At 53.0% G+C, this 14493-nt stretch overlaps 1 pseudogene; it reads right to left on the bottom strand.

Annotated features, from left to right (window-relative positions):
* Window positions 1–11701: 11701 nt before the first annotated feature.
* The window catches only part of LOC125554568 (S-locus-specific glycoprotein S13-like), a 35463-nt pseudogene continuing 32671 nt past the window's right edge, over window positions 11702–14493 (bottom strand).

The raw sequence follows: 14493 nt of genomic DNA, 5'->3' as shown, positions 1-14493 counted from the left end.
TTTGTCCTCATGCGCGGCCCGTCAAGCAGAGGGTTAGGAAACAAGCAGTGGAGCGCCAGGAATTGATTGCAGAAGAGATCAAGAAGCTGGAAGCAGCAGGCCTTGTCAGAGGAGTGCTCCATCCTACGTGGTTGGCCAATCCTGTAGTCGTGCACAAGGCAAATGGGAAATGGAGACTTTGTATCGATTTTACCGATGTTAACAAAGCTTGTCCCAAAGACCCATTTCCTTTGCCGCGCATCGACCAGATTATTGACTCCACAGCCGGATGTGATTTGCTTTCATTTCTTGACGCATACTCGGGATATCATCAGATCTTCATGGCAGAAGAAGATGAGGAGAAGACCGCATTTATTACTCCATGTGGCACGTACTGTTTCATACGGATGCCTTTCGGATTAAAAATTGCTGGCTGAACATTTGCAAGAGTAGTCCGTGTCGCTCTTGAGCCACAAATACACAGAAATGTGGAAGCCTACATGGATGACATAGTGGTCAAGAGCAAGGACAGAGCAACCCTGATTCAAGATTTAGACGAGACCTTTGCAAATCTGCGCAAGATCGGCCTCAAGCTCAACCCAGAGAAGTGTGTGTTTGGAGTTCCCTCCTGCAAGCTTCTCGGGTTCTTCGTGTCTCAGCGGGGAATTGAAGCCAATCCCGACAAAATCAAGGCCATTGAGCACATTGAAGCACCAAAGCACGTCAAGGATGTACAAAGACTTGCCGGTTGCATGGCTGCTCTCAGCAGGTTTATCTCTAGGTCTGCTGAGCACGCCCTTCCATTTTTCAAATTATTGAAAAAGGCAGGTCCAATGAGATGGACTCCGGAAGCGGAGGCTGCGCTGCAAGACTTGAAGAGATACCTGTCCTCCCCTCCAATACTTGTCGCACCTAAGCCACAAGAGAAGTTGCTGCTGTATATAGCGGCAACCAATCAAGTGGTTAGTGCTGCGTTAGTAGCGGAGAGGGAGGCAGATGATGAGCCAGCAACCACGGCAACCGCATCCAGCGACAAGCAGGAGGCTTCCCCGGCAAGCTCTGGTCCCGACAAAGATGGATCTGCGCAGATGCGAGAGGAGATACAAAAGAAAATGGTGCAGCGCCTAGTTTACTTTGTCAGTTCCCTTCTGCAGGGGGCTAGGTCAAGGTACTCTGGCGTGCAGAAGTTGCTTTTCGGCCTTCTCATGGCCTCGAGAAAGCTGCGCCATTATTTGCAAGCACATGAGATCACAGTTGTCACTCGCTTTCCGCTGAAGAGGATACTGCAGAATCCAGAAGCGACAGGCAGGATTGTTGAGTGGGCGCTGGAACTGTCAAGCTTTGGTCTCAAGTTTGAGAGCACTTCAACTATTCAGAGCAGAGCATTGGCAGAATTTATAGCAGAATGGACGCCAACACCAGATGAAGAAATTCCAGAAATGAGCATCCCCGACAAGGAATTAAGCAAAGAGTGGCTGATGTACTTTGATGGTGCCTTTTCGCTGCAAGGCGCCGGCACTGGCGTGCTGCTTGTCGCACCCACCGGAGAGCACCTCAAGTACGTAGTCCAGATGCACTTTCCCAAGGAGCAAGCAACAAACAGTACTACAGAGTATGAAGGCTTGCTTGCCGGGCTCAGAATCGCGGCAGACCTTGGGATCAAAAAGCTCATTGTCAGGGGTGACTCACAGCTTGTCGTCCGCCAAGTAAACAAGAATTATCAGAGTCCGTTGATGGAAGCCTACGTCGACGAAGTGAGAAAGCTAGAAGAGCACTTTGACGACCTACAAATGGAACATGTTCCAAGAGCTCAGAACGCCATTGCCGATGGCCTGTCAAAGTGCGCCGCACTTAAGTTACCTGTGGAACCAGGGATCTTTGTGCTCAAGCTGACTCAGCCGTCCGTAACGCCATCAACTGGACAGAGCAAAAAGAGGAAGTTGATTTCTGGTGACTATTTGCCGGCAGAGCTTCTCGAAGCCGCCGCCAAGAAGGTCCCCAAGATCAACGCCAAAAGCGCTGAGGAGCAGTCTGCTCCGGCAAGCCCTAGGGTTTGTTCCGTTCAAGCAGAAGCTCCCGACAAGTGTTGCTCCGGCAAGCTTGCCGGGGAACGTCAAGCTCCGGCAGACCCGCAGGTTCTCGCCGTAGAAGCGGATGTTCCCGCGGTGGCAAATTTGCCTTTAGTCCTTGTTGTCGAGCCTCCAGCATGGGCGCAGCAGATTGTCCGTTTCCTTCAGACAGGAGAACTTCCCGAGGAGCAAGAAGAAGCGGAAAGAGTAGCCCGGCAGTCAAGTATGTACCAGTTTGTCGACAAGACACTGTACAGAAGAAGACTCAACGGTGTGAAATTGAAGTGTATTCACCGGGAAGACGGACAAAAGCTGTTGGCAGAGATACATGGAGGCATATGTGGACACCACATGGCGCAAGAGCACTTGTCGGCAAAGCTTTCCGGCAAGGTTTCTTTTGGCCAACAGCCCTCCAGGATGCAACTGCACAAGTAACCAAGTGTGAAGCGTGCCAGTTCCATTCCAAGCAGATACACCAACCAGCTCAAGCTCTCCAGACGATCCCTTTATCCTGGCCATTTTAGGTCCGGGGGCTCGACATCCTCGGCCCCTTTCCCCGAGCTATCGGGGGCTTTGAGTACTTGTACGTTGCAATCGACAAGTACACAAAGTGGCCGGAAGTGGAACCAGTGAGGAAGGTGACAGCACAGTCAGCAGTCAAGTTCTTCAGGTCGATTGTTTGCCGCTTCGGGATCCCTAACAGGATAATCACCGACAACGGTACACAATTCACGAGCCGCACCTTCATGCAGTACGTCCAAGATCTTGGCGCCAAGGTCTGCTTCACTTCTGTTGCTCACCCGAGAAGCAACGGTCAAGCGGAGAGGGCAAATGTTGAAGTGCTGCGCGGGCTCAAGACAAGAACTTTCGACAGGCTGCACAAGTGCGGAAGAAACTGGATCGAGGAGCTGCCGGTGGTTCTTTGGTCGATCAGAACGACGCCAAATCGAGCCACTGGCCAGACACCTTTCGCTCTAGTCTATGGAGCAGAGGCAGTTCTCCCCACGGAACTCCTATACGGGTCACCTCGAGTGCTCGCTTATGATGAGCTCGAGCAAGAGCAGCTGCGACAAGATGACGCGCTGCTCCTTCAGGAAGACCGTCTTCAGGCTGCTGTGCGAGCTGCTCGCTACCAGCAAGCTTTGCGCCGCTACCATACCGCAAAGTTAATGCCAGAAGTCTCGAGGAAGGCGACCTTGTTCTTCGGCGCGTTCAGTCCGCCAAGAATTCCAACAAGTTGACGCCGAAGTGGGAAGGCCCTTACCGGGTGAAACGAGTCACTAGGCCTGGCACTGTCCGCTTTGAGACCGAAGATGCCATTCCGGTGAGCAATTCCTGGAACATTGAGCATCTTCGTAAGTTTTACCCGTAAGGCGCAGTTGCCGGAACCTGTTCCGGCAACCACCTTTTGTCCAAGTCTTGCCACTGTTGCATGTAATCCTTTGTACAAAGCCGGGCGCAGACCCCATGCATAAGTAAAGCTCATGTGCTTCGCACATCTTGTCAATTTCATGCTTTCTATTTTATGCATGTGTTATCTGACACTTTGTGCAGCACCTACCCCACGGTAAGCAATAACGAGCCGTAAGGCTCCATATCTTTATTTTCTCTTCTTTCTTTTTTCTCAAGGAAAGGAAGGTTCCCTCGCCCACAAGTTTGCCGGGGGGGAAAGGAGAAGATAATGGTATGGACCAGGCGTCGTTCAAGAAAGTTTCGCCTTGCCGGGAAACAAACAACAGAAAAGCTAAGTTGCCAAAGTTTGAGCAATCAGATTTTTAAAAATTTTAAGTTATCTCCCTTGAACGACCGCACTTTGTATGGAAAACCTGTGTGCGGAGGAACCAACCCGTAGCTAGTTGCGCCCTTACTTTGTTTCGAGTCCGCTCAACAACTTAAGTGAGCTGCAACTAGTTGCGACAAGGTTTCTTGTCGGTAGCGGCACCGCCAGCAGGCTGCTGACGTCCCGCACTCAGCGCTCGCGGCTCAGGTGCCTGCTCCGGCAAGTTCCCTAAAAGCGTAGGGCGAAGACATACAAAGGGAGGAATCAAGTAAAGGGAATAACGTTGCAATCATTGCCCAGAATAAAAGTTATATTACAAAGATAGCTTGTCGCAGCTCTAATAGATTGTTTTCATAACATGATAAACAGCGACAAGAAAAGAAGAAACGGGCGACCTAATCTACGCGATCGCCTTCAATCCTCTTGATCCCGCTCACCTTGTCCACAATGGGTGCGACAAGGGCCTTGAGCGCCTCCAGATCGGCATCTGGCGGCAAGGTCTTGAGGACGGTGGTGAGGTTGAGGCCCGGATTGCGGAAGGCCACCTTCACCAACACTCTCTGAAGGGCTCCTGCGCAGATCTTGCGCGACTCGTCGGCCAGCTGCTTCAGGATCTTCTCCCGGAGCCGCTGCAGGGCCGTCGCCACGCCCTTGAAGAACAAGACGAGCTTGGCGCTAGGTTGGAGGTTCTCATCGGAGGGATACCCGAGATCCTCCATCCCCAGCTGCGCTAGCTCCTTGTCGATGTCTGTGGCGGCATTCACAAGACTCTCCGTCCAGTGCGTCACAGTCTCCCTGAAAGCGTTCTGGGCGGCGCCAGCACTCTCCAGCAGCGCCTTGTCGGCCTTGATTTCCTCCTTCAAGGCCGCCTCCCGTTTCTTGGCGCTGTCCAGAGTCTTGGTCAAAGTGGTTAGCTTCAACTCAAGATCCACGTTGGAGACCTTGGCGGCGCTGAGCTCTCTGCCCTTCTCGGCGAGATCGGCCTCCAGCTGCGCCACCCTCGTCCCCAGCTCCCTCTTGGCGGCCTCGGCGGCTGCGACAGCATCCTCCGCTTGCTTGAGGGTTCCGCCAAGTTTCTCCTCGCGCGCGGCAAGCTCCTCCTCGTGGGCATCAAGATTAACCTTCCGCTGTGCCAGCTCGCCCTCCTCCACGGATAGCTTCATGGCGGCAAGCCGCTGTTGCTCTTCGATTTCAGCATCCTCCCGCTCCTCTGCCAAGGACCGACGAGCTTCCTGGTGGAAGCCCCAGAGCTCTTCTACGCGCTTCTCAATGTCTGCTCCCGCCTTCGCGACAAGCGCCTCGCGGGATTCCAGCTTGGCTTGCCGCGCGCGGTAGAGCGACAGCAACTTCCGCAGCAGCCGTTCCTCCTCAGGCTCGCTGCTGCTGCTGCTTGGCGCGTCAACCACCGTCAACCCAGCGGTGGCGAGCACCTCCCCGTCGAAGGTCTCTCCCTCGACCGGCGCCCTGGAGCTTGACGCCCAGGGGAGTTTGATAAAGACGTCATCGCCAGCCTTCAAGTAGACGCCCGGCTGGGGCTCCTCGGTGCTTGGCGCTGCGGCTTCGGCGGACGGGTCGACGGTCGGCGTAGCGCCTGGCGCTCCTGCGGCCTCTGGGCCGTCAGTACGATCGCCAGACCCCTCGCCAGTTGCTGCGGCGGCAGCCTTGGCGGCCTCGGCGCCGGCGGGATCACCAGCGCCGGCTACGTCTTCGGCGGCGACCTCGGTCTCCATCTGCTCCGCAGCAGATGGGTCTGACAGCCGGCAAGGGGAGAAGAGTCAAGAAAAATCCAGCAAAAACCCAGAAGATCAAAATAAGAAGGACCCAAGGGAAGTTTTGCAGCAAAAGGATTACCTGAGCCAGTTTCTGCAGTCAAGTTCTCCGCCATCGGAGGGCCGCTGGCGCTGTCCCTTGCCGGAGAATCCTCCCTTGACGGAGACTTCTCCCTTACTGGAAATCCCTCCCTCGTCGGAGGACTCTCCCTTGGCTCCTGGTGGGGCTGCTCGGCTCCTACACAAATTAGCAAGCAGATATCAGCAAAGACAAGTACTCATGCGCACCTCGCAGCGGAAAGTAAATCGTATACTTACGCTGGGGGCTGCTCTGGAGAAAGGTTGCCGGGTCCGGCAAGGTTGTCTCGGGCGCACCCCCTGTCGTCGCGGTGGGCTCGTCCTCGATGACAATCACCGGGACCTTGGCCCTCTTTGCCGCTCTCTGGGCCAGAGTTCTAAAGAGGAACAAGTTCAGAAAGAAAAGCAAATGAGATACAAGATAAACAGCAAGAATTGAAGAACTACAAGTACAGCAAGAGAAGCTTACTCTTCTTCTTCTTCATGGTCGGAGCTGAACGCGGAGAAGTCGAAGTCCGACGCGCGCCCGGCGCGAGGAGGCGGAGGTGAAGCTTCCCTTGGCCGCTTGGCGGGAGCAGTGGCGGTGGTCTGAGACGACCCCGCTCCGGCTGTCGGCGCGGCGTGAGCAGCGGCAGGAACTGAAGCGGTGGTCCGGCTAGACTCTGCTCCAGTTGCCGTCGCGGCATGAGGCGCTCCCGCGGCAACGGTGTTTGTCACGGTGGAGCGTGTCATGCGGCGTGGCGACTGTTGACCCGCTTGCCGCTCTGCCACGTCACCGGCCTTGCGGAGACGCCTTCTTGGTGGGGATGGAGGCTCTGCTTGCGGCGAGCTGCCCGAAGATGAGGAGAAACAGAAGTTGATTTCTAACGAGCCGCTCGTGTCCTTGGCGGGCTCGCTCGGCTCGGCGTCACGCCCGGCAAGCTCCTTCTTGCCGGCAGGCTCCCCTCGCTCGGCACGGCTTGCCGCTTCTGCTGCATCTGCCTCCTCCACAGTGAATCCAAATTCGCCCGCGGCTGCGGCTGCCCCTGCCTCTTCCAGCCTAGTGGCAATGAGCGCCATCTCTGCATCGGTGGTGTCGCGGGTGAGGCTGTCCTTCTCGTCGGAGCGGATTGGCACTTCCACCAAGTCATCGAAGAACTGCTGCACGACGTCGTCTGCAGGCTCCTGCCAAGTTGGCACAATTCCATGCGAGTCGCACTCCGGCATCATTGTGCGGATGCGGTCGAGCGAGGAATTGTTGCACAACAGAACGACGCCCCCCGGCAACCTGAACGCCTCGGGATGTTGGGGGTCATACTTGAACAGCTCCTGCAGCATCGCGTTGAGCTCCAGAACTGTGAAGTTAAAATTGAGGCCCGGCCGCAGCCTCATGATGTCTGCCGCGTTCTTGAACTCCCAAGTGGGCCTCCCCCGTTCCTGCAGGGGGGCGATGCGGCGGCGAAGAAAGTCTGCGCCAACAGCGCCTACAGTAAGCCCGGCAAGCCTGAGGCGCAGGATCCTGGTGACGGCAATCTTCAGCCTGTCGTCTTTCGGGGCCACGTCACTCCAATTGCTGCCGCGTGCTACTGGGGTTTGGCGCCGGGTGGTGAATGGCTGCGGGTTCTCCTCGTCAATCCAGCACCAATCTGCTCTCCACTCCTCCCACTTGCCGCGGAACTCTCCCTCCAAATAGGTTTCTTTCTTGCCAGCCCTTGAGATCCAGGCGATTCCGCCGGATAGAGGCTCTCCTCTCTCTACTCGGGGTATGAAGAAATGGCGGAAGAGGGCTACGTTGGGAAGGACTCCAACAAAGTTTTCGCAGAGATGTGCGAAAACTGCCATGGTCAGGATGGCATTGGGGGTGAAGTCAAGGAGGTGGAATCCGTAGGTATTCATGATGTCGCAGAAAAATTCAGAGAAAGGCGGGCAGAGCCCGCAGTAGAAGAACAGAGCAAAGAAGGGGTATCCATTCGGAGCCTTCTTCTAAGCGGCGGCGGGGAGTACCTTCGTGCGCGGATGCGCTCGCGTCTCCGCCGACCAGAAAAGGTAGTAGTTCTCCCTCAGCTCCTTCGCGCCAAGCTTGGGGGGAAGACGGCCCGCTCCTTCCGCAGGGCCGCGAGCCGCTGCGCCTCGGTCGACTTCACGACCTTCCCCTTGTCGGCTTTTGGAGCCATGGCGGAAGTAGTGGAGGAGGTCGACGGCGTTGGTGGTGCTGGTGGCGATGGGGGGCGGAGCGCTGCTCTCTCTCTCTCTCTCAGCTCTGGGAAGGCGAGGGAGCGGCGGAGATTTCTGAGATTGGAACAGCAACGGGCGAGTGGGCGAACTGCCCCTGTTTCCCCTGCTTATAAAGAGGGAGGGGCGGACGTTCCGTATTTCGGAATAAAGAAACCACCCACGATCTCTCCCACGACGCCGCATTCAACACGTGCCATTCGGGGAGGGCGCGGTGGATACGGAGTGAGATACGGCGTAACCTAGGCCGCGCGTGCCCGTGCCCTGTTTTGGGCCTGGCCCAACAGCGCTCGGCACCGAGTATGGCCCAGGCCCGGGGGCTCCTGTCGGTGTACTAGAGTAGGGGTACCCTAGTATCCCGAACTTGTGCACGGGCAGTCACAGCATCCCGCGGCAAGGCTTGTCGGGTGACCGCCAAGGTCCTCCGTGGTTCCCTTGGAGCCATTCAAGAACAAAGTATCGAAGCCAAGGAGACAAGACCCCGGCAAGAGGAGCTTGCCGGGAAGGTTAACAAAAGCATCCCAAGACCCCGGCAAGAGGAGCTTGCCGGGAAGGCCACCCAAGGCATTTCAAGGAACTTGCCGCGGCGCACCACGCGTCCCGGCAAGGCCCGGTGAGCGACAAGATCCCGGACGCGACAAGACAACGACAGCGGCAAGGCGCTTGCCACGGCAAGCCACCTCTCTAGGCCCGCGCTCCAGCACATCCACCAACGTGTCGCTTTGGGGCCCTTCCAGGCGTACGTGGCGGGAGGCTGTGCATCCAGCGGCGTGTGATGGCAAGCGGCGCTAACAAGTTTGCCATCGTGGCGAGCGGTGGCGTCCCTGACGGTCCCTTTTACACTGTTTAGGCGACGCAGACGGGCATTTAAGGCTCTTGTCCCCTGCCGTCAGGGTTAGGTATGACACACTGTAGCAGGTAGATGTGCCTACCGCAGCACCTTTCCATTTCTACCCTTTGCCTCCGTTGCCACCTGTCGGTGACCCCTTGAGCATATAAAAGGAGGCCCATGCGCAACGTAGAGGGGGGTTAGCTATTTGGAAGACACTCACGCTCGGTCTCGTTAGCTGCGGGTGTGTACTGTAGCACTCCGCGCTTCCGAGCAAGAAATCAATACAAACCACAAAGCAGGAGTAGGGTTTTACGCATCCGTGCGGCCCGAACCTGGGTAAATCGCTCGCGTGTATCGCCTCGATTTTCTCTTTGCACGATCTCCGCCCCCGCCGAACCGAAAGGGATCCGGTCCGCCGGTCCCATAGGTGCTCGTGGATCAGTACCCCGGCAAGCGGGTTGACGAGGTTGAGTGGGCTCGGCATTTTCTTCAGAGCCATTTTCTTTAGGTGCATCAACATGAAGTTCTTCACATTCTGGAATGACTTCTTCAGCAGATTCTTCGGTAGGAATGACATCCTCAGTAGCCTTGAACTTAACGGATTCCTCAGGTGACATTTCATCTAGCACAGGAGGTAGGTGCTCTCTTTGCGAGCCGTTAGTTTCATCGAACCGCACATCTACTGTTTCAACAACCTTGTGGTGATAGGTGTTGAAGACTCTGTAGGTGTGCGAGTCCTTTCCGTAACCAAGCATAAAACCTTGATGTGCTTTCGGTGCAAATTTAGAATTGTGATGAAGATATCTAATCCAATATTTAGCACCGAAGACTTTGAAATAACTCACATTGGGTTTCTTGTCAGTGAGGTCTTTTTGAAGAATTTTTGAAGAATTTGTGAAGATATACCCTGTTGATGATGTGGCATGCAGTATCAATTGGCTTAGGCCAGAAGCGAGGAGGCGTCTTGTATTCATCAAGCATACTGTGAGCCATCTCAACAAGAGTCCTGTTCTTGCGCTCCACGACGCCATTTTGTTGAGGAGTATAAGGAGCAGATAACTCGTGAGTAATACCAAGTTCATCAAGATAGTCATCAACAATAACAAAGCCATATAAAGATGCAACATTAGTGAATGTGGCATAATGAGTAGGGCCGAAGAGATCCATGTGAAGCAATTCAAATGGACGAGTGGTAGTCATGATAGTCTTTGAGGAATGCTTGGCCTTGGTCATCTTTCTAGCTTCACAAGCTCCACACAGGTGATCCTTGAGGAATTTGACACCCTTGATGCCAATGACATGCTTCTTCTTCGCGAGCGTGTGCAAGTTCCTCATGCCAGCATGTCCAAGTCGTCGATGCCATAGCCAGCCTTCTGAAGCTTTTGCAAGTAGACATGTAGCAGGTTGTGGTCCTGAAGAGAAATCAACAATATAAAAGTCTCCTCTCCTAAAGCCTTCGAAGACTTTGGAATTGCCAGCTTCCATGATCACAACACAACGATACTTGTCAAAGACAACAACCATATCAAGATCACAAAGCATTGAAACAGACATGAGGTTGAACCCTAAGGACTCGACAAGCATGACTTTGTCCATGTGTCGATCCATTGAGATTGCAACCCTACCTAGACCCAATACCTTGCTTTCGCCTTTGTTAGCGTAGGTGATATGCTTCAGATGCGATGGAGATAAAACAATGTCCATCAATAGGTTCTTGTCACCAGTCATGTGATTTGTACATCCACTGTCGAGGACCCACTCAGTGGCTTTGGGTTGATCATCCTGCAGATAAATTAGTGCACCTTACGAACTCATATACTTCATCAGTGAAGAATATGACATCAAATTCATCAGATCAATTTCATCAAGCAATAGAACAGATATAGCAGTATGAGGAGGTGAGAAATGAAAATTCATTTCTTCATGATAATCTTGCGTCCTTTCAAGCGAATTTAGGTCTCCAACAAATTCTTCAAACGTTTAAGTTCGTCTGGAGACCTGACCCTGCATAAGAGATTAGTTCTTTTTCTTCACCACCCACATCTGGAGGGGTGGCAAAGAGTTCATCATTCTGCGAGCTCCATAAGAGAAAGGTGGCATAGAAGCCAATCCACTTCATTTCGCATAAGAGGGGTTAGAGTAAGCATATGAATAAGCAGAGAAATTCTTTGAGGACTTATGAACATAATGATTTGAAGAATAATGCACATATTCATAGCCCTTATGCTTTGCCTGCGAAACAGAAGTGTTAGCACGATGATGTTCATATGAGGATCTGGATCCATATGAAGAATTTAATCCACGCGAGGAATTTGGTTGTAACACCCCGGATGTAACTTACCCAATTTGTACTCCAACTCTTGCCGTTTCCAGCTGTAAGTTATTTTATTTTCTCGGGTTCGGGTTTTTGTCTCCGTGTGTTGTTGTCGTTGTCATGCATCTCATATCATGTCACCATATGCATTGCATTTGCATACGTGTTCATCTCTTGCATTCGAGCATTTTCCCCGTTGTCCGTTTTGCATTCCGGCGCTTCGTTCTCCTCCGGTGGTCATTTCTACCTTTCTTTCGTGTGTGGGGATTAAACATTTCCAGAGTGGACCGAGACTTGCCAAGAGGCCTTGGTTTACTACCGGTAGACCGCCTGTCAAGTTTCGTACCATTTGGACTTCGTTTGATACTCCAACGGTTAATCGAGGGACCGAAAAGGCCTCGTGTGTGTTGCAGACCAACACCCCTCCAAGTTGGTCCAAAACCCACCTAAACCCTCTCCATCATCTAGAGCGTTCGATCACGATCGCGTGGCCGAAAACCGCACCTCATTTGGACTCTCCTAGCTCCTCCTATGCATATATATAGAACCCCTCCTCAAAATTCGCGGATCCCCTCGCCCGAAACCCTAGATCCACCCTCTCCGCGCGGCCGGACACGTCCGCCGCCGCCCGCGGCGAACCACAGGCCGCCATGTGGCCCGGCCACCGCCTCAGCCGCCGCAGCCCGCCCGGCCCGCGGGAGGCCCTCCCGGGCCCGGCCGCCGCCTCCCCGCACCGGCTCCTTCCTCGCCGACGCCACCCTCCGCGCCACCGCCCAAGCTCGTCGCCGGCCGCCGCGCCTCCTCGCGATCACCGCCCGACGACGCCTCGACCGCGCCGCCCCGGCAGCTCCGGTGGCCGCCGCCCCCGCCGACGCCGCCCTCCGCCGCCGCCACGCCGTCCTCTCCCCGGCCGGCAAGTCCTCCGGCGAGCTCTCCCTCCTCCGGCCATCTCCCTCCTCCGACGAGCACTGTTCCGGTCGTCCTCGAAGTCCGCGCCGATCCGGATTCAGATCTGGGAAAATATCTCGGGTTGACTTTTGCCCGAAACCCTAATCATTTTGCATATTTCATCGTGCTATAACTCCGCATCCGTAGCTCCGTTTTGGGCATATAGCATATCAAAATGTTCGTCTTAGAGAGTACATCATTTCATTCCATTGCATCATTTTCATTTGAGTTCATATTGATTCCCGAAATGCTGTTAGAATAGTGCTACTTGAGATATTTGTCAAATCTTCTGCTCCATTTAGATATTTGTCATTTTTGCCATGATTATTGTGTGCATGATATGCCCATGAGCTCTACATATGTTTTGTTAAGGGTTTTGCCATCTTTCCAGAGGTGCAACCCATGTAATTTTGTGATGTGTGTGGTGACCAGTACAAGCTTGCAAAGTGGTGCACTTGTTAGTGCTGATTTCAGGGACTTAGCATTTCCACTAAGTCCTTGAGCTGTTTATCTCATATGGCCATATGTTCATGTAGTTTCCTAGTCTGTGCCTCTTTTGAGGATGATCAATAAGGATGTTTTGTTAATCTTGTAGTGCTCTATCCATCCATGTCTTTGTTTGCAATTATGGAGCAACCTAGCTTGAGTCAATCGAGCTCTGCTTTTGCTACTTTGTGAATCTGGGCAGATTGTCTACTTGTTAGCGATTTTGCCGAGGATGTTGTAGTTGATCCGTGCATGCTATGCTATTGTTCTTGCCATGTCTAGCTTGCATTTTGTGTATTCTTGATGGGTGTATGCTTAGATTGTCATGACTTGCTCTGTAGTGAGTGCATCGAGCCCGTAAACATGCCTACTTGATATCTGTTTTCAGCATGCTCCGGTTTTCACTAAGTCTGAGAACTGATTATGTTTTTGCCATGTTCACAGGCTTGCAAATGTATTTTCTGATCCCTTTTGGCTCAAGGTCACTAAGGGACTTTTGTTAAGCATCATGAATGCATCCCTTCCATGTATTTTTATGCCATGTTTGAGTGTTGTAGCTTGTTCATCTCTTTGCATTTAGATGGCTACTTGCTGTAAATCGCAGACCGGTGTCATATTTGAATTGCTTGCCATTTCCAAACCGTAACTCCGATTCTGGCGTTCTTTATATCGTTTTCAAGAGATTTCATCTCATCTTTCCAGTGGCATACTTGGTTTTCCAAGTTGAGGCCAGGTTCATGCATCCTTTGTCAAATCTTGCATATGCATCCCGCATCGCATCCCGCATGGCATACCATCCTTGCATCATATTGTTTGATCCTTGCACGTGGTTGATTGTGTCCTTATTGCTTGTTTGTCTTGTTTGGGTAGAGCCAGGAGACGAGTTCGCTAACGAGGAGCCCGTTGAGTTTGCTTTCGAGGATCCAGTCAACTCTGACAACTTTGCAGGCAAGATGATCATACCCTCGAAATCAGTACTATCTTTGCTTTGCTAGATGCCTGCTCTTTTGCTATGCCAATGCTACGATGCCTACCACTTGCTTTCAAGCCTCCCAAATTGCCATGTCAAACCTCTAACCCACCATGTCCTAGCAAACCGTTGATTGGCTATGTTACCGCTTTGCTCAGCCCCTCTTATAGCGTTGCTAGTTGCAGGTGAAGATTGGATACCGTTCCTTGTTGGAACATTTATTTACTTGTTGGGATATCATTATATTATCTTGTTATCTTAATGCATCTATATACTTGGTAAAGAGTGGAAGGCTCGGCCTCTCGCCTAGTGTTTTGTTCCACTCTTGCCACCCTAGTTTCCGTCATATCGGTGTTATGTTCCCGGATTTTGCGTTCCTTACGCGGTTGGGTTATAATGGGAACCCCTTGATAGTTCGCCTTGATTAAAGCTTTTCCAGCAATGCCCAACCTTGGTTTTACCTTTTACCACCTAGCCTCTTTTTCCCTTGGGTTTCCGGAGCCCGAGGGTCATCTTATTTTAGCCCCCCCCCCCCCCAGGCCAGTGCTCCTTTGAGTATTGGTCCAACCGAGCGATGTCCGGGGCCACCAGGGGCAACTCTGGGCTGGCCTACCCGACGTCTTGCTCATCCGGTGTGCCCTGAGAACGAGATATGTGCAGCTCCTATCAGGATTTGTCGGCACATTCGGGCGGTGTTGCTGGTCTTGTTTTAACCTGTCGAAGTGTCTTGAAGAACCAAGGTACCGAGTCTGATCGGAACGTCTCGGGAGGAGGTCTATTCCTTCATTGACCGTGAGAGCTTGTCATGGGCTAAGTTGGGACTCCCCTGCAGGGTTTTGAACTTTCGAAAGTCGTGCCCGCGGCTATGGGCAGATGGGAATTTGTTAATGTCCGGTTGTAGATAACTTGAACCTTAACTTAATTAAAATGAATCAACAGTGTGAGTTATCGTGATGGTCTCTTCTCGGCGGAGTCCGGGAAGTGAACACGGTGTTGGAGTAATGTTTGCGCAGGTTGTCCTCTAGTTTCTCGCTCGCGCTTTGCCTTCTCTTCTCGC

The sequence above is a fragment of the Triticum urartu genome, chromosome 4A, assembly GCF_056163025.1.
Source record: "Triticum urartu cultivar PI428250 chromosome 4A, HENAU_Tu73, whole genome shotgun sequence".
NCBI lineage: Eukaryota > Viridiplantae > Streptophyta > Magnoliopsida > Poales > Poaceae > Triticum > Triticum urartu.
This window is presented reverse-complemented; position numbering and strand designations above follow the sequence as displayed.